This window comes from Melospiza melodia, unplaced genomic scaffold, assembly GCF_035770615.1.
Source record: "Melospiza melodia melodia isolate bMelMel2 unplaced genomic scaffold, bMelMel2.pri scaffold_18, whole genome shotgun sequence".
Classification (NCBI taxonomy): Eukaryota; Metazoa; Chordata; class Aves; order Passeriformes; family Passerellidae; genus Melospiza; species Melospiza melodia.
In genome coordinates, this window is record NW_026948525.1 from 2,402,182 (window position 1) to 2,427,625 (window position 25,444).

General features: G+C 46.0%; 1 protein-coding gene across 1 annotated transcript in view; it reads right to left on the reverse strand.

Annotated features, from left to right (window-relative positions):
- Nucleotides 1–25,444, reverse strand: part of LOC134433476 (zinc finger protein 572-like) — a gene marked incomplete at both ends in the record, with an annotated part of 41,983 nt that overhangs the window by 10,849 nt on the left and 5,690 nt on the right. The gene's annotated exons all lie outside the window — the stretch shown is intronic.

Below are 25,444 nucleotides of genomic sequence, written 5' to 3' on the forward strand. Positions count from 1 at the left end.
AAATGGATCATTTGAAGAAACCTTCCCAACTGACTTGCATGGAGGTGTGTCTGAAGGGTGTTTGAGGAGAAAGGCTCCCAGCAGAGGTCTGGGCTTTGGCCTAGCTGTTTCCCTGTGGGATCTCAGAACCTCAGGACGGAGGTGCAGAGTTGCCGAGATCACCCTTGGGGGGCTCGGGAGTCCTGGAACGTTGCCAGAAGTGTCTGGTGGCAGGACTTTGATCCTACATAGGAGACGACACCTGTATGAGGATGGGAGGATTTCACTGGGTGAATGGTGAAGGGATAAGTTAATTAGAGTGTAAAACACAGGGTTTAGGATTTCTGTACAGGGGGGTCTAAAGAAGTAAGATGGAGGAATTGGGGCGTGTCCTCTTCTTCTTCTTCTTCTTCTTCTTGGCCTCCATTTTCTGTGGTGATGTTGGCACTTTGGGATTGGTTATTACTAAAAGTGCACCGGTTAATAAGGGTAGAAGGTATTGAGACAGAGTAAAGATCCATTCTGAATTAGGTGAAGTGAAAGAGAGGTGAAAAGTCTGTGAGGCCAAAGCTGAAGGAAGAACTCGCATGCCGAGACAGCAAGGAGACAGAGAAAGAAAAACAGAAAATACCACAAGGTCGATTTGCCCCCGACTTAGAAATTCCTTTGATAAAGAAGAACTGGTGCTAAATGTCACACGGAATGAATATGTATGAACTTACTGTGAAACTGTATGCATATGCATTTGGAAGGGGGATAAAAGAAGACCCGAGGTCTTCAGAGGCACGCATGCCTTGTTGGGGGACTTGCGTCCGGCGCGCGTCGTAAATAAACATACCGGGCTTTACAACTTTTATAAAGTTGTGAGGTTTCTTCTTTTCTCCGCAAAACATTATGGCGAGCCAAGCCGGGAGTTCTCTGTCCCCGCAGGGGCAGGGGGGATAGATGGACCTCCAAGGTGCGCCCTAGGTTTTTTTCCTGGTGGGGCTCCGCTCGTCTCAACTTGCCACCTGCGAGGACAGACAACGACCTGCTGGCCTGCGGAGGAAGATACGGTATGTACTTAGGGGCCCCGGGGGAGGGAAAGGAGAGCAAGGGAGTAAACCACCCAGAGACGTCTGGGTTCAGCTGATAGAGCAGCTGTATTAGAGACGGGGTTCATTGTTCTGATAGAGCAGACCGCAAGCGGTTCTGGGGGTGAGCCGGGTGAACCCGTGTATGTGTGTATTGGGGGTTCATAGTTCTGATAGAGCAGAACCGCTAGAGGCTCTAGGGGTGAGCCGGGTGAACCCGTGTATGTGTGTTGGGAGTTCATAGTTCTGATAGAGCAGAACTTTTGAGCCCGTGTGTGTTTTGTTTGTGTGTGTGTGATGTCCGGACACTGTGTTGCTGTATGGTTAATGTGTGCATTGTGTGGTCGGTGCACTGTGTTTCTAATTGTGCAAGTGTATAAGTGTATGGTGTATAAAAGAGAATAAATCTACAGTGCGGGGGGGTCAGTACTACCCGTGTTTGAAGCAGCCGAGTGAGGCCTGAGGCGCCGGCTGCAGCAGGCTGCGGGGGCAGGGACAGAAGTGCCTTGCAGAGAAGCGAGTGGAAGAATGTCAGTGATGGTATTTATCGTGTTTAAATGTAGTGATTTGTGTAGATCTGGTACATTTTAACCATGAGTATGAGCTCAGAGAGTTCCTTTGCCTTGGATGTTTGATTTTGATCTCTAGACTGTATGCTGTTATTTTGATTGTGTCCAAGAAAATTGATGTGAGTAAATGCTGAATTATGGTATGCTGTGTTGTGTTGAGAAAAGCGAGCACTTTGAGAGATATGCCCTTTCCCAGTGGTTTTGTGTGGTGATTTTCTTCCGCTGCATTGTGGTAATTTGATTCTCAGATTGTATAGTAGTGTTTGTGGAGATTTTAAGATTTTGTTGCAACAAGAGTGGCATTTTACATAGGAGAACTATAGTACGGTGATTTATGCTTAATTACGATAGAGTGAAAGGAATTCCAAGAATTCCCCCCTCACAGCAATTCAAGCCTTGGCTCTAGCAAATTTGAGATAAAGGGGGGGTGCGGGTGAGAGTGTTTGTGTCTGTGGGCATATCAGAGTTTCGGCTGTGACTAGCACAGTCTTTTTGCAAAGCAGTAAAACAAGTGTAAGTAGGCACAGTGCTTAATTAGATTGTGCAAGAAGAGAACTAGAAAAGACTGATATTTTCTTTGATCAGAACATAGTGTCTATATCACGTTTTTGATTAGCATGCTGTGTGAGGCGACAGTGGCTGTCCCCTGGGCACAGGGGCAGCTCTGGCTGCCCCATCTCCCCAGGGAACACGAGAATGGCCTGTGATCAAAAGCTGGATGTGCAGTTATTATTGCAGTGCGGTGTTTATGAGAAACACTGGTTTTGCTGTTCTAATAAGTGTCAGGGCACATGTAAATTAGAAATTTCTGGTCAAGCGGATTCAGAACCTAAGGTCTTAGAGCTTGTGTGTGAGAACCACATCTGATACCTGCCACCTGGAGCTGTGTGTATAGGAGGAAAGTTGAGAAACTACTGTGAAGGTCTGTAAAAAGGTTTGAGTAGAAGCGAGATAGGGCAAGGAGAAATAAATAATGAGAACTGACCAGAGCAAAGAAGTTCCTAAATTAGCCCCTTTTGGGAGGGGCTCACTGGGAGAAGGCTGCCAGTAGGAGCAGCTCAGAAAATAAAGAGATTTATAATACTTCATTGCTGTTAGTACTGTTTTAAAATAGGAGGATAAAAGGGGTAGAGTTTTGTATGCTGAAATGTCTTTGTGTTTTAAGAAATCACCCAGAATGGCAAAGAGACTGTAAGATCAGACCGCCCTCTGGTCTTGGCCCTTGAAAAAGGAAAACAAGGCAAAGGGAAAGCAAATCAAACATGTTGTTCAGCATGCAGCATAAGATAGCAAAGTATGAAACCAAGCAAAGATTATCATGCTGAAATGCAAAGCAATCACAGTTCACAAAATGAGTACATATGATTTGCTAAAGGCTCCTCCCAAGGTAAGGGAGGAAGGGTAAAGATGACCTCCCCAAAAGGGAAGAATTCTTGTTGACACAAGAGCCATATATTCAGTTTTAAATAAAGCTTTAGTACCTGTAGAGAATGTTTATGTTGCAGTGTGGGGAACAACTGAACAACTGGCCAGTCTGAGAAGGCATACTTGTGCAAACCTTTAAAGTAATATGTGTACTATGTGTACCTAAAAGCTTTTGTACAATTCGCTCAATTTGCTAAACATTCTCAAATGAGAAAGGTTACTCTGGAAGCAAATGACATAAAGATGTTAGGCTTAACATTAACAGACACTGAAATTAAGAAAGACATTAGTAAAGAGATATTAGAATAAGTAAATAAATGTTTTCAAGAGTATGGGCCTCTGCTGTACCAGGGAGACTGAAAGATGCTCCCCCATGAGCATCAAGTTTAAGGAAAGAACACAACCAGTGAGAACTGAGTAGTACCCTCAAAAGGAAGATAAGGAAGGAATCAGCCCAATAACTGATAGTACTGGATTAAGAGCTGTCAATAAGATAACACAGAATTTATATCCTGTGGTAGCAAATCCATATACCTTACTAACTTGTTTAACACCTGAGCTAACCTGGTTCACTGTTTTAGGCCTAAGAGATGCCTTCTTTTGCCTCCCTATCCACGAAGCCAGCCAGAAAATTTTTGCATTCAAACACAAGCTCACCTAGTCCATGTGCCTGAAGGCTTCAAGATTCCCCACTCCGATTAGAGAACAGCTTGCAAAGACCCAGAGTCCCGGGAAACTCCACAAGAAGAAAGGAGGCTGTTGCAGTACGTGGACGATCTTCTAGTAGCCACTCGGACAAGGGAAGCAAGAGAAGCCTGGATGGTAAGCCTTTTGAATTTCCTAGGACTCCAAGGACGCAGAGTCTCAAAGAAAAGGCACAGGTAGTGAAACAGAAAGTAATCTACCTAGAGTAAGAAGTGAGTGCAGAGCAGCAGACTTTAAAGAAAGAGAGGAGACTGCTGACCTCACAGAGAAAGAAGAGACAATCCAGCTGCTAGAAGCAGTTCAGCTACCTGAAAAGGCATATTACAGCACACTAGAGAGTGAGCTTAAAATTTGAAGAAAGAAATGAGCTAGCAGATAGAGAGGCAAAGAAAGCAGCAAAGGGTGAAGTACAGATTTTCCTCGAAAGTAAGCCATAATACAATAATACTAACCAAAAGAGATGTACAACTGCAAAGGGCGAGCTACCATTGAAAGAGAGCTAGTAATCCCTTCCCAATTTCGTGGTTACTAGTGAAGGAAGGGCACTAGAAAGCACACTCGGGCCTAACTACTTAGAAGCCTTTTATAGAGTGTGGCTCCTTTTCGAAATGACCAAGGCTGCGAGTGATACAGAGTGCATTGAAATGAAGTGTTGACTTTAAAGCAGTAATTTCCACAGGCTTTCTAGAACACACATCTGATTGAAACAATCGTTGTATCGTTGTCAAGAATTTATATGCCACTATCACACAGGTAAGCCTACAATGTGATCCTTGCCTCCAGACTAACCCCAAAATACCCCCCCGGCAAAAACTCGGTCAGACTGGGAGAGGCCATGGGCCTGTACAGCAGTGGCAAATTAACTTTTCAGAACTCCCAAGGAAAAGGGGGTATCAGTATTTACTGGTATTGATAGATACATTTTCAGGGTGGCCAGAAACATTCCCCACCAGAACTGTCAAAGCTCAAGAGGTAACCAGATTATTTTTATAAGGAATAATACCACGCTTCAGAGTTCCAGCCACGATATCCTCAGATAAAGAATCACATTTCATTTCCAAAATAGTGCAACAGATTAGTAGCCATCTGGGCATAGATCAGGAACTTCACACCCCATACCACCCCCAATCAAGTGGCCAGGTGAAGAGAATGAATCATTTGATTAAGCAGCAAATCATAAGACTGGGGCAAGAAGGTAATCTACCCTAGCCCAAGCTCTTCCACTAGCACTATTGCAAATTCAAACTAAATCTTGAGCTAAAGGAATGCTGAGTCCTTTTGGAATGCCTTATAGAAGACCATATAGAATACAAAGGGAATGTCCAGAATGTCCACCTACATGGTGGCATTAAGCAAACAGTTCAGAGTAATTGAGAAACATGTGGCTGGAACTCAGAGCAAGGAGTTAGATAGTCTGGAGATGATGTATATGTTAAGTCTCTTACAGAGAAGACTTCGGAACCACAGTGGGACAGACCACTGTGAGTACTTCTCACCACCTTCACTGCAATCAAAATCAAAGAGCAGAATGCCTGGATCCATCACTCTCGGGTGAAGAAGGCCCAGAAACCCCTTAAGGAGTGACGCCAGGAGACAATGAACTGAAATTAAAACTTACTCGGGCAAACTGAGTATATTGCGGTCGGGAGTAGCTCATATTTTAGTTTGTAGAATTGTATTGTGTGTAATCATAACTGAAGTTTCAGAACTTGAGAGTACCTCTGTTCAAAGTAATGCTAAATGGCCTTGGTCCCGGGCATTTAATCAGTATACTGGATCCATAGGAAAACCTTCTGAGATAAAAGATTTAAACATATCTACTCTAGTAATCCACGAGAATCAGGTATGTGAGGAGTAAGAATGGCAAGAGCAGGAACTGTGGACTCTTCAAGGAATCAGAGGAGAAGAAATCAAAGTAGGGTGCCAGGTCATCAATAGGGTAGCTTATGAGAGACCAGATGTAATTAGTGTCTGAACCTCCCCTGGTATATATGAACACCAGGAAGTCTGTGGTAACCTAAGTTAATCAGACTGTTAGTGTAATTTCACCTTGATACAGCCTGTAGAAGTGACCTGCCTTTGAGCTCGAATTACTATCAGACTTTCATTTGAATTCAAAGTGGACTCTGCACTTTTTACCACAGCAGGGCCTTATACACCCCATACTAGTTCAGACTCTACCCAAACTCCAAACTTGAACCTAACGTAGAAAAGAATGTGACTGAACAACAGCTCCTTAAGTCATTTTCCAAGCCGGTTGGCTGAACACTCAGGCAATGACTGGTAAAGGGTGCTGAACTGCAGGCGGTAAATTAACCCAAGCAAGAAAGGTGATTTTCTTCATTTACATCTATCCCTTTTCCTACTGAGGTTTGGATCAGTGATTGTCCCAGTCTGAGGCAGTTGGATTCTGCTTAAAAGAGGTAGAGAGAGACTCCCCCTCAGAGCTCAGCAGCAGGCTGTAAGATTTTGAGCATCAATTTTGTGCTGAGTGTTTCAAGTAGCAGAAACCTGATCCCAGTTTCTTCTGAGGCACTGCAATGAATTTAGGCTCTTCTCTTAGACTTCCCCTTCATTATTTACTTGAGGCTTGGACCTGAAGCTAGGGGCAAGGTGGGTGAGGTTTCGTAGACCAGGAGAGACATTCCTGCTTGCCACACATCTGGGAAATCAGGTGCTCTGGAGGGGGAAGGAGATTCCTGAGGTCTCTACATTTCAGAACAAACATCTGCCTCAAATATGACCTAAATCTCTGTCAGATACACTTGTGAAGTGTGTCTGAATTTGCAGTGTCAGCCCAGCACATCCCTCTGGCAGGGAGGGATGGTCATAAACAGAAAGCAGTTCCTGTTCCTCATAACAAACATCTAACTGGCATATTAGGGACAAGATTAGGAGTTTTAAATGGAATTGATTCAGAAATACTGGTGAATAAACTGGCCACTGCAGCAGGTAGCCTAACAAAATTAAAGCAGCCTTTATAGTAATCTCTATTGGCATTAGGAACTAGCCAGTGACAGATTTCAAAAGTACTGCCAAAGTAAGGAAGTATGAAAAGGCCGGGGACCAAGACCACAAGTTTGTAGTGGAAGCACTTAGTATAGTACAAGATAATGAGTCTTTAGCTTTCAGTTGTATACAAGCACAGTTATGGATACAAGCAACAGCAGCTCTGATCATATGGGAAAGGGGTGAAGGTAATTTTCCAGCTGAAATTCAAGAAATTGTGTAAGATAATGCAATTGATGTTGAAAGGAAGTTTCAAACCTGGCAGACTATGGTGAATTTCACCTATGATCCTGTTTCTAATGTGGCAACTGCCTTTGTGCTTACCATACATAATGCCACTGTTTATGTTGTCCATCCCATCATTGCTCTAGGATCAAACCATGAAAAACAATACTCTATCCTCCAGAACATGGAGTGTGGGCACGAAAGATGAATGAAAAGTGGCAGACAGTAAACTTAGAATCCTGCATTACTAGAGAACAGATGGGATTCATTTGTGAAAGCAATACTATTAATGCTCAAGATGTGTGTTTGGACACTGAACAGAGTATTTGTCACTTCGAAGTCCATCCAGTCACTGACCAGAAAACTGTGCTCGTATATACTGGAAAAGGGGGTATGCTTGAGAACTGCTTGTGCTGCTGTACAAATTGATAGCAATGATGTTATTCTGTCTAGTAGAAACCATTCTAATCTCTGTATATGTAATTTTTTTAAGATTATTGGATGTGATCTTTGGGTGGTCACCAACTGCGAATGGAATCTTTAATAAGTTGTGTCACCCCATTGTAGTCTTACTAATATTAGTTGGGATAAGTTTAGGACTATCTATTATATTGTTAATTTGGTACTGGAGAATGCTACAACAAATAGCTGTACTAACATCTTTGTCAAAAGCACACGGTGAAGCACTAAAAGACACTTACTGTTGTGAAGGTTTTCATTGAGTAAAAGAATTTACTTATTTCCTAGGAAAGGGGGGAATGAGACAGAGTAAAGATCCATTCTGAATTAGGTGAAGTGCCTGGGAGAGGTGAGAGGTCTGTAGGGCCAAAGCTGAAGTTAAGGCCACATTCCAGAGACAGCAAGGAGACAGAGAAAGAAAAACAGAAAAGACCACAAGGTCGATTTGCCGCCGACTTAGAAATTCCTTTGATAAAGAAGAACTGGTGCTAAATGTCACACGGAATGAATATGTATGAACTTATTGTGAAACTGTATGCATATGCATTTGGAAGGGGGATAAAAGAAGACTCCAGGTCTTCAGAGGTACGCATGCCTTTTTGGGGGACTTGCGTCCGGCGCGCGCCGTAAATAAACATACCGGGCTTTACAACTTTTATAAAGTTGTGAGGTTTCTTCTTTTCTCCGCAAAACACAGGTAAGCTGACACCTGGAGCTTGTTCTCCAAAACCCCAGGCCTATGGAAACCACACAATACCCATTGTGTGAGAAGGGGAACTGGAAGTTCAGCAGCCTCAGTGTCCTGGCAGCTCAGCCAGGCCCATGGGAACATTGGGGTCCACGACCACCAGGGCTCACCAGAGAGACCCCCAGGACAGAAGAACACATGGGTAAAGGGGAGGGGAAATACGTTAATGATCTTGGGGAAATTATATTCATACGTGTGTTTAGTCCAGGACAATCAATGCATATGTGTGCAAAATACAGAAAATAAACAGAAACTTTCCTATACTCAGCATGCACAGCTTTGGGAGGAGCTGTCCCCCGTGTATCTGGCTGAATAAAGAATGTTGCTTCTTAATGCTACATTGGTGTTAAGGAGTTTTCTATTTTAACAAATTTTGGGTAACACTCCCACCCAGAGAACTGAAGGTACCAGTGTGACCCCACCCAAACAAGGGCTGGAAGGAGGATCTGGGGAACTCCAGGCCTGTCAGCCTGACCTGGGTGCCCAGCAAGGTTATGGAACAGATCACCCTGAGTGCCATCCCAGGGCACCCACAGGATGGCCGAGAGATCAGACCCAGCCAGCATGGATTTCAATATCTGCACTGATGATCTGGATGAGGGGATTGAGTCAACCATTGGCAAATTTGCAGATGACACCAAGTTGTCTGGGAGTGCTGATCTGCTTGAGGGTATGAGGGCTCTGCACAGGATTTGGACAGGCTGGATCCTGGGCCCAAATCCAACAAGGTGAGGTTTAACCAGTCCATGTATTGGATCCTGCACTTTGGCCACAACAACCCCTGCAGCACTACAGGCTGGGGACAAAGTGGCTGGACAGCAGCCAGGCAGAAAGGGCCCTGAAGACACTGATGGACAGCAGGCTGGACATGAGCCAGCAGTGTGCCCAGGTGGGCAAGAAGGGCAATGGCTCCTGGCTGGATCAGGAATGGTGTAGCCAGTGCCAGCATTGCAGGCAATACAAATCTCTGCAATAGTGTACCAGGGCAGAGATGGCTGTTTGAAGGGGAAGGAACAGGGGCAGGCAACAGGAAGAAATTTAGAGCAGGAAGAGTAAAGAAAGCAAAAGTGAAGCCAAGGAAATGCTCAGGGCAGTTTGGGGGTGGCTGCCAGGCAGCCCTGGCTCTGAGCAACAGCGTCTGCAGTGGGACAGGAAACTCCCAGCTGATGGGAACAAACTTTCTGGCTGACTGCAGAGGCCACGACAAAGCTGAAAGGTTTCCCTGGTGTCCCCCAGCCCTTGCTGGCCCCAGGGGCTGATGGCATTTGTGCTCCCTCAGGTTCATGTCCCCACACCAACAGCATGGGGGTGCTCCCCCTGCTTTGTGCAATGCAAACAGGGGCTGCTGAGCCAGTGCTGCTGTGTCTGTGCCTGCAAGGATGGGGCACCTGTGTGAGCTGGGGGAGAGGCCAGGGCTGCAGAGGGGGGATGTTGTTGGCAGCTCCATGAGGATGCTCGGGGATGCTGCCCTGGGCTGTGCAGCGCACTGGGGATGGATCAGCCCCTGCTCTGCTGCTCCTTCCCATCTCCCCCAGGGCCCTTGCAGAGCACCAGCCATGCTGTTTGCCCCCAGCCTGCCTACGGCCAGCCTGGGGCTGCTCACAGGGGGTTTCTGTGCTGAGCATTGGCCTGGGTGTGTTCTTGAGAGAGCCTGGGCAAGGAGCCTGGAGCCCCCAGGCCCTGGTCTGAGGCATCAGCGCTGCCCCAGCTGTGCCCATGGCCTGTTCCTGCTGCAGCCCTGGCACTGCCACCCCCAGGGCTGTGCCCGGCCCCGAGAGCACTCAGGCCCTGCAGCAACACCAGGGCCACCAGGGCAGCGGGGCAGGGCCACAGCAGCAGCACTGGCAACACCAAGTGCTGCTGCTGCTGGGCACAGCTGCTGGGCCAGCACTGATCTGCCCCCAGCTCTGCACACAGACATTGCTGCTGCAGCTCCAGATAAGAGAACAGAAGGGGCATCTCTGGTGAAAACAATGCTGGGAGATTGTTTAGTTCCTTTAAAGCAACCAAGAGCACAGCCCCTCATTGACACAGGCTGTTGCCACAAGGAAGGTGGAGAGAAACACAATTAGAAATGGCACAAACAATCATATTTATTAGTGGAAAAGGTGAAAAAAGTAAAATAAAAAGAGAAAGAACCTCCAAAATGAAACCAAGCAGAAGTATCAAAGATGACTTTTATTACAAGTGATTTGCAGAAATTGGCCAGCAGTTTAATGTTTCTGAAACCATCCAGTCATCATTGTCCGCACTGCAGCCTTGAGCTCCTGATTCCTCAGGCTGTAGATGAGGGGGTTCAGGGCTGGAGGCACCACTGAGTGCAGAACTGACACAGACAGATCCAGGGATGGAGAGGACATGGAGGGGGGCTTTAGGTAGGTAAAAAATGAGGTGCTGATGAATAGAGAGACCACAGCCAGGTGAGGGAGGCAGGTGGAAAAGGCTTTGTGCCGTCCCTGCTCAGAGAGAATCCTCAGCATGGCCCTGAAGATCTGCACATAGGAGAAAACAATGAACACAAAGCAGCCAATTCCTAAACAGGCACACACTGCAAGAAGCCCAAGTTCCCTGAGAAAGGTTTTAGCACAGGAGAGCTTGAGGATCTGAGGGATTTCACAGAAGAACTGGCCCAGGACATTGCCATGGCACAGGGGCAGGGAAAATGTATTGGCTGTGTGCAGCAGTGAAAAGAGAAAACCACTGGCCCAGGCAGCTGCTGCCATGTGGGCACAAGCTCTGCTGCCCAGGAGGGTCCCGTAGTGCAGGGGTTTGCAGATGGACACATAGCGGTCATAGCACATGATGGTCAGGAGGGAAAATTCTGCTGAGATGAAGAACATGAAGACAAAGAGCTGAGCAGCACATCCTGCATAGGAGATGTTCCTGGTGTCCCAGAGGGAATTGTGCATGGCTTTGGGGACATTGGTGCAGATGGAGCCCAGGTCAGTGAGGGCCAGTTTGAGCAGGAAGAAGAACATGGGCGTGTGCAGGTGGTGGCTGCAGGCTACGGCGCTGATGATGAGGCCGTTGCCCAGGAGGGCAGCCAGGGAGATGCCCAGCAAGAGGCAGAAGTGCAGGAGCTGCAGCTGCCGCGTGTCTGCCAATGGCAGCAGGAGGAAGTGCCTGATGGAGCTGCTGTTGGACATTTGTGCTGTCTGTGCATGGGGATCTGTAAGAAAAGAAATCATGGAATAGGTGGGTTTGGAGAGGATTTTAAATATCCCAGCACATCCCGGAGTAAGTTTCCCCCCACTGCCTGCCCAGGGCTCTGCTGCCTGGAGCAGTCCCTGCCAGCAGCTGCTTCCCTGTGCCCTGGGCTGGGCCCTGCCAGTGCTGCCAGAGCCCAGCCCAGCCCTGGGGGCTCAGCTCTGCCCTGAAGACCCCTCCCAGCTCAGGCACTGCCAGGGGCAGCTCTGGCTCTGCAGGCTGTGACAGCAATGTCAGAGGAACGCTGAGGATGCTGGAAAATCAACATTGATGCTGCCTGTGCTGATTTCTGTCACTGCCTGCTTTATTCAAATCTGTGAGAAATTTTTTGTTTTTAGTTTTTCAACCTGAACAGCAAGATGAATATCTATGTGCAATTTCCCATCCAGGCAACCCAGAGCATTAAACAACAAAGGCAAGATTTTCCCTTTAATGCAGTCCCTGCCTTGCTTTGCTCCCTGTATAATCTACTTGGAAATGTCGTGCAGTTAAATGCCATGCTAAAAGCAGCCCTGAACAATGCAGCATCCTCACCACACAAGGAGAACACTTCCAAGCCTTACCAGCTGTCTCCTCCGACCCAGACCTTGTCCCCCAGCACTGGGAGCAGCTGCCAGGGCTGGCTGAGAGCGTTCACTGGAGCAGCAGAGTCCCTGCCCCAGCACAGCGCCCTGGGCTGCAGGACCCTGCTCTGCAGGACAGCCCTGGGCACCCCTGGCTGCTCTGCACAAGAGACAATCAGAGAATTTACTCACAGGGTCTGTAGGCATTGGGATGTTCCAGCTTGAGGAGATCATTCCAGGAGCTGCACCTGCATTGTCCTGCAGCCAGAGGTTCCTGTCCCAAGGGCTGGCAGTGATTCTGCCCCAGGCACTTCTCAGCCCCTTCCCAGCCCTGACTGATTGAAGCTCTCTGTGCCTCTGTGCTGTGCCCGGGTGGCTGCAGGCAGTGCCCCAGCCCTGCTGGGCTGGCAGAAGAGCTGCTCATCAAGAGAAATGTGCTTTTGAAGCTTTGCTTGGTTACCAGGAGCTGCCTCTGGGCCAGGAGCCCAGCCCAGCTCAGCAGCACAGACACAGCACAAGGACTTAAATGAGCCTGTGGGGCTTTGTGCTCAGGCCCTGAACATCAGTCCCTGAGAGGGAGCTGAAGAAACCTCTCCAGAACTCCAAGTCAGAATCACACTCCAAACTTTCTTGGACTTTTAATGGGTCCCACTAAGGGACACGACTGAGAAAGTGTCCCCAGGCCCCAGGCAGAGCAGAGAACTGCAGGCATAGATGACAGTGGAGACAAAGAGAAGCCAAGTCTTGGTGCCCTGGGGCACAGCAGGGTCTGTGCCACCAAGGGCTGGGAGGAGACACCTTGTCCTGAGGCCCTGGGGGCTCCTGGCACAGCCCCATCCAGTCTGGGCACTGTCAGGCCCTTGACCTGCCCTCAGCATCCACCCCTAGCCCACATCCCAGTGGCCTCAAGGATCTGCTGGAAGGAGTCCCTGGGGAGCCTTGCTCAGCAATGGCCCTGGGGGCTCCTTCATGCTCCCAGTGCCTGTAGGTTTTTCAAGACTTTGGGTTTTGCTTTTGCCTTGGAGTTTCTGGGAGGTTTATTGCAAACATGGCCTCCAGTCATCTGCTGTAATTAGTCCCTGGAGAGGCTTTGTCAGTAACAACACTCAGTGGGCTCATTAATGCTTCAAGGTACTTCAGTTATTTTAAAGTATTTGGTGTTTCACTTTTCATACAAACTCTATGAGAAATTTGTGCAATCATGGCCCCAATTATCTGTGTTAATGAGTCCCTTGTGAGCTCTGTACTGATACTCAGTGGGGCTCATCAATGATTTGAGATACTCAAGGTTTTTAAGGTACTTTGGATTTTCCTTTCCACACTGAGTCTCTGAGAGCATTTAGTGCCATCCTGGCCTCCAATTCTCTCCTTCAAGGAGTCCATGAGGAGCCTGTGTTGGGGATGGACTTCAGTGGGATGTATTCATGCTTTGAGACACTTTGGGTGTTTCCTCTGACTTTGACTCCTGGAAAGGTTTGTGCAATCTCTTCTCAGGCCCTGAATTTCCAGGGCTCAGCTCCAAATGCACCACAGGGCTCATTAGGATCAAACAAGTCCTGACAAACCATGGCTCTGCCTTGATTTCCCTCTGTTCTCATGCAGTTCATCAGGAAGTTCTCTGTAGTGGTTTTGGATCACCAATATGAGATTTCTTAGCCAATGCATCAATTAGTGTGGTGGGTTAAGTGTTGGCTAATTACCTGTGCACTCACTAGAATATTCTTACTGATTTTCTGCTGTGAAATTAAATTAGGAGGAAGGCAAAGTGGGCTCAAAACTTTAAAAGGGTATAAAGAAAAGATTATTAATAGTATCTCAAAGAAAGAGAAATAAGAATCAGAACAAAACTCTTAGAATACTTCTCCTCTCCCTACAACCTTTTCTTTGTTACTGACAATGTAATGAGACAAAACCTAAAAGTTTAAGTCAGTTTACCACTTGTATAAGAGCCTTCCTTCAGTTCTCTTGGGGAGAGGAGTCTCTCTTTCATTCTATGGAGACTTTTTCATAAGAAAATAATTCTCTCATTGCTTTCAGTTTCAGTGAATAGCAGCTGCCAATCAAATCTGCAATTGTGAAGTCCTCTCATTTTTTCCACAACTATTTCCCACAGCTGTGTTCATGGGCCATGTCTGCTTATGGGGTATTAGTTTAAAGATGAGCTGTTGAAGAGCAAAGGTCCTCTTCATGTATTTCTGAAATTATCTTCATCTCTGAATACAGAGAACTTTTTCTCTTCATGAGAGCACAGGGTCTCAACACTCTTCTCTCTTTCTCTGTTCAGACTTCTCATGGGATCACAGCTATTTCAACATTTGCTTACTTTAGCATGGAGGCCTGTCACATTAAAGGCTCCCGGCCAGGTAATAATAGACATTGACTCAATGATTCACAGAAGGCTGATCAATAATCTTTATTAACAAACCCATACTTTTATACCCTAGTTCGCTACAAGTTGACCTAATTGATCCTCCAATCCAAACACCATCACAATTGGCTAATTAAGAACCCACCCTTTGGTAAACAAATCTCCGTAACAAATTCAACTTGTTTAAAATACCAGGTGCAGCAAGTCAAGCTAAGAAATTTTTTTTTTCTGATCTTCTCTAAAGGCTTTTCCAAAACAATGCCTGGGAAAGTTGTGTTTCTCTCTGTGGCCAGAGAGCTGCTGCCATAGAAGGTTTTGCTGAACAAGTAGTTTCCTCATACTTTTCAATGCCTTATAGGGAAAAAGAGAGTCTGATGTATCAATTACATACTTCTCCATAGCTTTACAAGAGGATTTCAGCCCCGAGATCAGGACATCTCCTCATCCCTCCCATCAGGGACTCGACTTCCTCTTCACTGACCTTGGTGTCGTCATGTTGCTCCTCTATGAGCCTGCACTTTGTCCTTTTCTCTCACTCGAGGGAGGATGGAAGCACTGAAAGAGTTCATATCTCACCCGGGGCCGGCAGATGGTTCCGTGACCCCGGCTGGGCTCGGTGCTTGTGGCCGGAGCTGTTTTACAATGGAGGTGTTTGCAGCGGCTGCACTGGGACTGTGTCAGGATGGGCCGCACTGGGGGGAGGGCCAGGATCTCAGCAGCCAGGCCAGAGCACAGCAGCAGCACGGCCGGGGGCCGATGGCTTCTCCTCCCCCTGCCCGGGGCTTGCGGCTGAGCCCCAGCGATTTTTTCATCTTTAACATGTGTCTTCAGAGAGGCGTGCACAGTTTCCGTAGTAGTTTAGCAGATTGCCAATTCTCCAAGCTAATTACTGATTGGTTTTTTGTCAGACATGGAGGACATTCCTAGCATCTTCTCTTAGAACATCACTTCTGTGATGCAAAACTGCCACAAGAGTGCAGAGCTCCTTTGTCCATGTGTAGTGGTCATGTGCCCAAGGCCTCCAAACCCCTCCTTAGGAGGTCTCTGGGCCCTCTCCAAGGTGTTTTTAAATGAAAACATTCAGCTTTTACTCTAAGAAAATCACCAGAGGACAGGGCCAGCCCGACCTCTCTGTCCTGGCCACTTTTGTCTGGGAGCAATACTTGGATATACAGAATTTGGGAGGCCAAATTCTAAATTTGGCCATGGTCCCTGGACAAGAATGCCAGTTCTTTTCCATAGGAATGAAGGAACAGAGCCCCAGTGTTTCAGGGGCAGATGAGAGGTGACCACCAGAGGCCAAGGCCAGCCAGTGCTGGCAGATTTTGTTCTGAGAGATACCCTTGCATATAGGAAATGTTTAGGGAGAGTATCAATTTTGGCAGTGCATATCTGAAAAGAGGAATGGTTCTTTTCCATAGCAAGGAAAGCACAGAGCCCCAGTGTTCCAGGAGCTGATGAGAGGCAGCCTTTGACATCCCAACATCAGCTTGACCTGTCAGGCGGCCCCTGGGAGGCCAAGTCAGCCAGACCTGTTCCATGTTCTCTCGGTTCCATGGGGCCCCACAGTGTCCCAATGGTCCCTTGCTTCCATGAGGCCCTGAGGTGTCATAATGCCCCCTTGGTGACACCAGGCCCTGAAGGGTAACAATGGTCTCCATGGTTCCATCAGGCCCCACAGAGTCATAATGGTCTCTGGGTTCCATGAAGCCCCACTGTGTCACCATGGCCTCTTGGTTCCATGGGCTCCAGTGGTGCCACAATGATCCCCTTGGTTACATCAGGTCCCCACAGTGTCCCGGTGATCTCCATGGGAAGGAAAGAACCCAGCCCCAGTGTTGCAGGGGCAGCCACCAGAGGCCAAGGCCAGTCAGACTTGATTGTACTGGCAGATTTTGCCTGGGAGCAACCCTTGGAATTTTAGAGGTCCAGTTTCAGACATGGACACCTAGAGAAGAAGGATCGTTCTTTTGATAGGAAGGAAAGCACAGAACACCAGTGTTTGAGGGGCAGATGAAAGGCGGCCATCAGAGGCCTAGGCCAACCAGAGCTCTCTGTTTTGGCTGAAAGCAACCCTTGGATATAGGGAGTTTGGGAGGTGGAATCCCATTTTTGGTCATTTCTGCAGAGATAAGAACGACTGTTCATGGCCATAGGAAGGAAAACACTATGCCCCAGTGTTTGGAAAGCAGGTGAGAGGCAGCTCCCGAGAGGCCAGGGGCAGCCAGACCTGTCTGTCCGGGCAGTTTTAACTTGGGAGCAATTCTTGGATGTACAGAGTTTTGGAGGTAGACTGGCCGATTTGACCATGGGCACCTGGTCAAGATGGATGGCTTTTTCCTATAGGAAAGAAAAGTGAAAAGTCCAAGTGTTTTGGAAGAAGATGAGGGGTGGCCAACCTTAGGCCAAGGGCAGCCAGACCTGTCTCTCTTGGCACCTTTCATCTAGGGGCTCTCCTTGGACATTGGGCATTTTGGAGGTGGAACATAAATTTTGGCCATGAGCACCTGGACAGGAAGAAGAGTTCTTTATATTGGGAAGGAAAGCACAGAGCGCCAGTGTTTCAGAGGCAGGTGAGTGCCAGCCCTCAGGAAGCCAAGGCCAGCCAGACTTGTCAGTACTGGCAGCTTTTGTCTGGAAGCTGTCCTTGGATATAGGGAATTCCAGAGGCAGTTTCCCAATTTTGGCCATGGGCACCTGGTCGAGATGGATGTTTTTTTCCCCTAAGAAAGAAAAGCACATGGTCCCTGGATTTCAAAGGCAGATGAGAGGTGGCCCCTGGGTGGCCAAGGCAGCCAGACCTATCTCTTCTGGCAGATTTCATCTGAGAACAATCTGTGCATATAATGAAATTTAGAGGAGAAATACCAATTTTGGCCATGGTCCCCTGGAGGAGAAGGACAGTTCTCTCCCATAGAAAAGAAAGCCAAGAGCCCCAGTGCTTCAGGGGCTGATGAGAAGCAGCCCTCCACATGCCAAGGTCAGCCAGACCTATCAGGTGATCGCCAGGAGGCCCAGCCAGCCAGACCTGTTCCATGTTCCCTTGGTTCCATAGGACTCCTCAGTGTCACAAAGGTCTTCTTGGTTCCATGAGGCCCTGGAGTGTCACAAAGTTCCCTTGCTTCTGCAGTGTCACAATGGCCCTGTGCCACCATGAGGCCTTGCAATGTCACAATGGCTTTGTGGTTCCACAAAGCCCTGATGTGTCACCATGGCCCCTCAGCTCCATGCGCCCTCGTTGTGTCACAGTGGCTCCTCCGTGACACTCCGGGCTGCACAAGGTCACCATGGACCCTTGGTTCCTTGGGGCCCCCTCCTTGGTTCCATGAGGCACCACAGTGTAACCATGGCCCCTTGGTTCCAAGAGGTTCCATAGTGTCACCACGGAGGAGACGAGGACAAGGACAACGAGGAGGAGGACGAGGAGGAGGAGGAGGGGGAAGAGGAGGTGGATGAGGACGAGGAGAAGGAAGATGAAGAGAGGGAGGAGGAGGAAGAGGAGGAGGAGGAGGAAGAGGAGGAGGAGGGCGAGGAGGAGAAAGAGGATGAGGAGTACGGTGAGGACGAGGATGATGAGGACAAGGTGGAGGACAAGTAGGAAGAGGAGGATGAGGAGGAGGAGGAGGAGGAGCAGCAGCAGCACGAGGAGGAGGAAAAGAGAGAGGACAACGAGGAGGAGGACGAGGAGTAGGAGGAGGATGAGGATGAGGAGGAGGAGGCAGATGAGGACGAGTACGAGGACGAGGAGAAGGAAGGGGAGGATGAGGAGGAAGAGGACGAGGAGAAGGAGAAAGAGGTGGAGGACGAGGAGGACAGGTAAGAGGACGAAGAGGAAAAAGAGGAGGATGAGGAGGAAGAGGACGAGGAGAAGGAGAAAGAGGTGGAGGACGAGGAGGACAGGTAAGAGGATGAGGAGGAAAAAGAGGAGGAGGAGGAGGGGGAGGAGGAGGAGGAGGACGATGACGATGAAGACGATGACGAGGATGAGAAGGACAATGAGGACAATGAGGACCAGGAGGAGGACAAGGACGAGGAGGAGGACAAGTATGAGGAGGAGGAGGAGGAAGATGAGGAGGACAATGAGGAGGAGGAGAAAAAGGTGGAGGAGGATGAGGATGAGGAGGGGGAGAAGGAGGATGAGGAGGAGGAGGAGAAGGAAGAGGACGAGGAGGAGGAGGATGAGGAGGAGGAGAAAGAGGTGGAGGTGTAGAATGAGGATGAGGATGAGGATGAGGAAGAGGAGGAGGAGGAGGAGGATGAGGAGGAGGAGGACAAGGAGGAGGATGAGTAGGAAGAAGAGGAAGAGTACGCAGACGAGGAGGAGAAGGACAAGGAGGAGAACGAGGAGGAGGAGCAGGAGCAGGACGAGGAGGTGGAGGACGAGGACGACAAGGACGAGGAGGAGGAGGTGGAGGTGGAGGACGAGGATGAGGATGAGGACGAGGAAGAGGAAGACAAGGATGATGAGGAGGATGTTGGAATCCATAAAGTTAGAGAGTTTTTAGGAAATGGTTAAAAAAGTATAGGCCTCTGACTGAAGTTTTGTTAGCATTGCAAATGCAGCAGAAAAGTTTCCCAAGCAGTAGAGCATATGTGACAAATAACAATAAGCCTCTGTAGAATCAGCTTAAAGATAGCAACAAAGTTATTTAATTTATATCTTTAGAAGGTTAGCATGAATAGAGCTCTGTTCTTTGTCTCTTATGAACCAGTCTTTGTTTTAACTACCATTACGTATGTTTTATAAGATTAGATAGAATGCTTATCAATATGTGTTGTTCTATGTATGATTAGCTAAAATCTAAACTGAGATAGTTTATGTCATTCTGTAATACCCCACCTTCCCAAACATTCCCTGTAGATCAGCGAGCTGTTAACATCCTGTCTCCATTGTCTAACAATGTCTTGAAACTGATGTGCTGAAAATAAAAAAAAAAAGCTCTTCACTAGTCTAGTTTGTCCAGTGTTGTCCATATCTGGACATTCTGCCGCGACAAGTGAGTTCCTTTTTTAAAACATAAGTTCCTGACACAATTGGACATATATTTTCCCATATATTCCTAACCCCCGCATTATTGGTGCCCCGTGTGAGGAGCCCCATTCAAGGACGTAGATTAGAAGAAAAAAGAAAAATCGTGGATATACCGGCCGCTGGAGACCCAAGTGTTAATCAGGAGGACGGTATCATCTTTCCTGCTGAAGCCAAGGAATTTGTAACTTTTCTCGGGAGAGGCTTGGGTAACGAGAAAATGAAAATGGGAACAAATTTATCAAAAGTTGGATGTTACAAGAGAATGTATCAAAAGACAATGTTACAAGAGAAAGGTCGTTCTGAAATCTTCAAAACTGAACTTAAAAACTTACTTATCTGGGTTAAAGCGAATACTCAAGATTTAAATTTACAGTCTGCTTTTATTTTTCATTTTTGGGATCAGATAAACTGGAGAATCTATAATTTAATCTCTCTCAAAAAAAGATGAAAGCTTAAGAGCACTTATACCGACTTCTAGAGCTCTGATGGAGTGTTTTGAACAGATACCAATAAGGTCAACTCTGACTCACAAAGCAAAGTTTCTAGCTCTGACTCTTTAAATCCAAGTAAAACAGAGTCTGCGTTGGAGAATGTAACAAATGTGGCTTCAGACTTCTGCTGAAAAAAATCTTTCTCCTCTCCCTCTGAGAAAAAAATGAAACTTTTTCAGACATTTTGCATTGTTCTGTAAATGTAAAAATATGTGAATCTTGTAAGGGGGAAGAGACAAAATGTGTAGAAAAGAGAAATGAAAAAGAGACTGTGCTTCCTAAAATTGTTTATGCAGAGACACTGAAAACTGAATTAGATTCTACTATGCCTGAGGTGGGGGCTGAAAGAGTCGCTTCCACTCTGGAAATTTTGGTTCTGGGTTCAATTCAAACGTGTTGAATGCATGGAGATTCTGGGAATTCCTTTTTAGTAAAGCAAAAACCTGTTTTTTTTGGTGTTTCCATAGATTCAGAGAAAGAAAAATTAGCTTTAATCCAAAGGGTAGAGTCCTTTGAAAGGATAGATAACTCTCAAAAATCCTCTAGAAAAACACAAGTTGAGTTTTTAAAATTTCATTACTCTATTCCTTGCATTTTAAAACAAAACCATGCAAGCTTAAATTCTGAGTTTGAAGATAGCAGCTCTCCAGCTGAGTTTTTCTTGGCAGGGAGACAATGTGAAACTTGTGGTAATCTTTCTAAAGTAACAAAATCAAGGTTAAAGGCCAATGTTAGCATTGTTCCTAGATCAGGAGAACACGCCTCTGTCCCGCCCCTTCAGACAAGACTCCAGAGGAAGTGTGTTTTTGTTAGAGCCCATCCCTGCCTTTCATGGCAAAGTTCCAAGGGGGGCGTGTAGTTTAGAAGTCTCTGCCAAAAATCTAGACATTAGAAAAGTTCCCAGACGTGGCCAAAGTCCCAGACCTAGCCAAAGTCCCAGGCCTGGCAACATTCCCAGACAAGAGTACAGTGTCCCTGCCAAGAATTTAGTTTTGGGCAGAGTGCCTGAAAGGTTTAGATTTAGTGATTTTTCAGAATCAGAAAAAGTGTTAGTTAGAAGTAAAAGTAACATACAAACTATCATTGATCAAAGTGACAATTTTGATTTTCCATTAAAGTTACCAGATTAGTCATACATTAATCAGAAACTAGAAAAAGATTCGAATTTAAAGAAACAATATCTTGCTTTACCAATATATTATAGAAGAAATGATAGAAATCCCAAATATGAAAGACTGTCTCATCATGATATGAAAGAATTAGGACCAGCTTTGAAAGAAAGTGGATTTTCTTCTCCCTATTTTAATAGTGTGTTGAAAAATACTTTTAACTCTTATGATTTAGTTCCTGCTGATTGCAAGAATGTGGTCCCTCTGATCTTAACCAATTCACAGTACCTACTATGAGAATTACAATAGAAAAAACTATTTAACAAGTTAGTTGAAGGATATGCAAATATGATTACGCCAATCTAGATTTTACTCAAGTAAAGTCCTGACAAACCATGGCTCTGCCTTGATTTCCCTCTGGTCTGGAGCAGTTCATCAGGAAGATTTCTTTTACAGTTACGGAGAAATATTTCAATGAGCTTCTAAGAAATATGTAATCCTATTTTAAAGACTGTATTTTTTTACTTTTCTCTTTTGAGAAGAGGTGATTGCAGCATTCTGTTCCTGATATTGATGTAGTGCTGCTCCTAAGGAGGTCTGGCCATGTCAGAAGAGTTATACATTGGAACTGGAGTCCATTGTGGACAGCCATGCCTCAGATTCCCCAACCCCATGTGAGACATGATTTTCACTTTCAATATTTTCAATGGTTTATTAAGTCCTTATCAAAATACAACAGAAGGGTCTTGATTTTCATATCTTTTCAAATACAACAGAAGACTGAATAAAGAAAAGAATACAGTGCTGGAAGCAAAGAATTCAGTCACCATGTGCTCATCTACAAAATGGATGCTCTGTCTTTTACACCTCTAGCCCCTCCCAAAGTCTTGTCAATCGACTCCTTTTTCTCTGTCTAGTGGTGGAGATCACTGTCTTACACCTTGATTGGAGGTCAGGTGCTGCCATAGTAACAAGCCGACCCTCCCAAATGCCCCAACTACTGAGGCCGTCCTGTGATAACAATGCAAGGGGGAGGGGAAGGATAACTATACATCTACTAAACTTCTCTGTCGACGGAAGGGAACCAGGACATCATTTTGATCATCACAGGCTCGATTTTATTGATCAGTACGGCGGGTTAAATACAGTTAATAATGAGCTTCATACATATTGCAAAAGTTGAGCTCAGGATTGGTCAGCTTGCATATCAGCACCTACGCCTACTTCTACATTCCTATGGTTCTACTTTTGATACTTTCTACATATTCTTAGGATGTATTCAGGGCTAATCTCAACTCCCTATCCTCATGTTGCAGCAAGGTCGCTGCTGACTCTTCCTTTTAGCTTGCTGACTGCTGACTTTTCTCCTTCAGTTTAACCAGTGGCATTATGTCAGTGTGGCCTTTCTCAGCTAACCAATTATTAATAATGCTCTCCACACTTCTCTTAACATATATTTAATATTCACCCCTTAACTGTGAGAGTCAACCATAGAATTACTCATTTATAACAAACCTCCTTTTCTTTTTGTAGAAGTCATTTTGCACGAACAATTTAAGTAAAAAAATATCTGTCTCTCTTGAATGAGTCACACCAGCATCTGTTGATGTGGCCAAGGACAGTGGGAACAGGAGAAAAAAATCTCAGGTTTTCCTTAGACACATTTATTTGGAATGCACAAAATGGCATCCCAGAGGTCCAGTATGGCTTTGACTCCCACCTACTGTGCCTATGTGGCTGCTATCCATAGTCAGTGTATTTTAGGGGTCAGTACAGAGGCCAACTCAGTCCTGCCCTCCAGTCCCTGTTGAATTAAAAGACAACTGAGGAATTATAGAGGTCTGGTATGGCCTTTTGTCCCTACCTTACCATGCCTACGGGGTTGTTACCCACAGCAGGGGTATGGAGCCTTCTTGGTAGCAAACAAAGGGGCCAACCCAGTCTTGCTTCCCTTCTTTTGTCTTATTTTCTTAAAGAAGCTGTCCCATTACCTTTTACAGTCCCTTGTGTACTTCTCCTCAACAAATGCTGGTATTTCTCATCCATTAAAACAGGAAGAGTTCTCAAGCTGGTTGGTGGAAGCTTGACTCCACTTTTTGGGTGTCTTGGTGTTTTTCTGGTTGTCTTTCAGTCTCTGCTTGAGAGTCAATCTTGTTTCACCTGGCCTGGATGTTACAGTCCACTCTTTGGGCTCTTCTACTGGGCCTTTGACTCTGTTGCCATGAATCTATCCCTGCTCTGCAGTTTACACGGCCGATTCGGTGGTGAGCAGTTCCTGAAAGGGACCTTCCCACTGGGGAGTTAGAGGCTGATCTCCCTGTGGCTTGATCATCACCCAATCCCCAGGATTAATATTATGGATTCTGCAATCCAGGATTCTGCAATCCAGGCTGGTAGATTAAGTAATTGCCCCTTTATGTCTTAGCCCTTCTAAGGTTTGTGCTATGGACATAACAAATTTCTTGGCATTGGTTTCCCCTTCCTCATAGGTGGCAACCTTCTGGGGTGAGGTCCGGCAGGGAAACCCAAACATCATTTCATAGGGTGACACCCCCAGATCTGACTGGGGTTGGGTTCTAATTCTTAATAATTCTTAATAATTCTTAATAATTCTTAATAAGGCCAAAGGGAGACATTTTATCCATGACACTTGGGTTTCAGTCATTAGCTTAAATAGAACTCTTTTAAGAGTTTGATTCATTCTCTCAACCTGACCAGAACTCTGTGGATGCCATGAGTGTGTAATTCCCATTTTACTCCCAGGATCTGAACAACTTTCTGCAATATCTTTAATATGAAATGAGTTTCCCAGTCTGAATCAATCCCGTTTGCCATCCCATATCAGGGAATGATTGATTCTAGAAGTGTTTTACTCACAACATTGGCATTGGCTTTCACAGTGGGTACCACCTCTACCCAATGAGTCACGTGATCTACTATCAGTGGCAAAAATTTCCACCATTGTACCTGGGGAAGCTCAGTAAAGTCTACTTGGATGTTTTGGAAGAGCTCTAAGGCTAGTTGTCACCCTCTTCTGGGTGTTTTCCTCATGATTTTCTTATTCACTTGTTGGCATATCACACACCCTCCAGTTACTTGCTTAGCTATTCTGAAAATTCCTTTGCATCCCAAATCCCTTAGAAATTGATCACTTAGCGCTTATGTACCCGAAAGTGTTGTTCCATGTATGCCTTCTAGCATTTTCCTGGCCAGGAGTTTATTCAACATTTGCCTTCCATCTGCTAATCTCCACTTCTCTTTATCTTTCTTGGCTCCTCTTTTAAGGAGTTCTTCCTCTTCTGTCCCACTGAATACAGGGACTTTTTGCATTTCTCTCATGGGTGTTAATACTATTATTAGTGTTTTTGTCTCTGATTCAATTGCATTTTTAGCCTCTAGATCAGCCTAATTGTTCCCTCACTCCTCCTGAGTTGCCCCTTTTTTATGTCCTTTAACATACACCACTGCTACTTACTCTGGTAATTGTAAGGTTTCTAACTCTTCTAAAAGAAACTTTTTGTGAATCAATCCCTTTCCCTTTGAGTTTAATAGCCCCCTCTCTTCCCAATTTTTTCCAAATATATGCACTATTCCAAAAGTGTATTTTCAGTCTGTATATATTGTTCCTTTTTTCTGTGCTAATATATCCAGAGCTTCTTTTAGGGCATACAACTCAATGCCTGGGCTGACCAGTTGGAAAGTAACTTTATCTTTTCTATGGCTATCAACCCTTCATGCACTATAGCGTCCCCCAATACCCTGTGCTCCTTTATTACCTGTGAAGATCCATCGATGTACAATTTTTTTTCACTTTGGAGTGGTTGATCTGTTACATCCTCTCTTACTCTAGTTTGACAGTTTATAACCTCTAGGCAATTATGTATTAGTGCCTCATCTGGTTCTCCATACAAAAACGGGGCAGGGTTGAGTTGGTTACTGACGATTAGCTCTAAAACATTATCTATTAAGATGGCTTCATACTTTAGCATTTGGGAATCAGTGAGCCAATTCTCAGGATACTCCTTACTGAGTCTGGGACATATATCTTCAATTTTCAATTAAATGGTTAATTTTTTGCTTTCTGCTATGAGTAGGGAAGTCACTGCTGCACCTGAATGCAGGTTGGCCACCCCTGGCTGACAGGCTCTAGTAATTTTGATAAATAGGCCACTGGTTTCCTGGATCCTCCTCAGTCCTAGGCTAACACTTCATGTGTTACCTCTTTTTCTATATCCACAGACAGATAGAAGGGTTTGTCTAAGGCAGGAAGACTCAGGGCTGGTGCACTGACTAATTTTTGCTTCACAGCTTCAAACGTTTGTTCATTGTCTTTTTCCCACCTAATCTCTCCAATTAACTTTTCACACAAGAACCGGATGGCCTGTGTGTATCCTCCAATCCATAGCCTACAATATCCCAACAGGCCTAAAACCTTCTGAGTTCTTTCTTAGTTTTTGGCCGTGGGAGTGAGACTATTCCTGT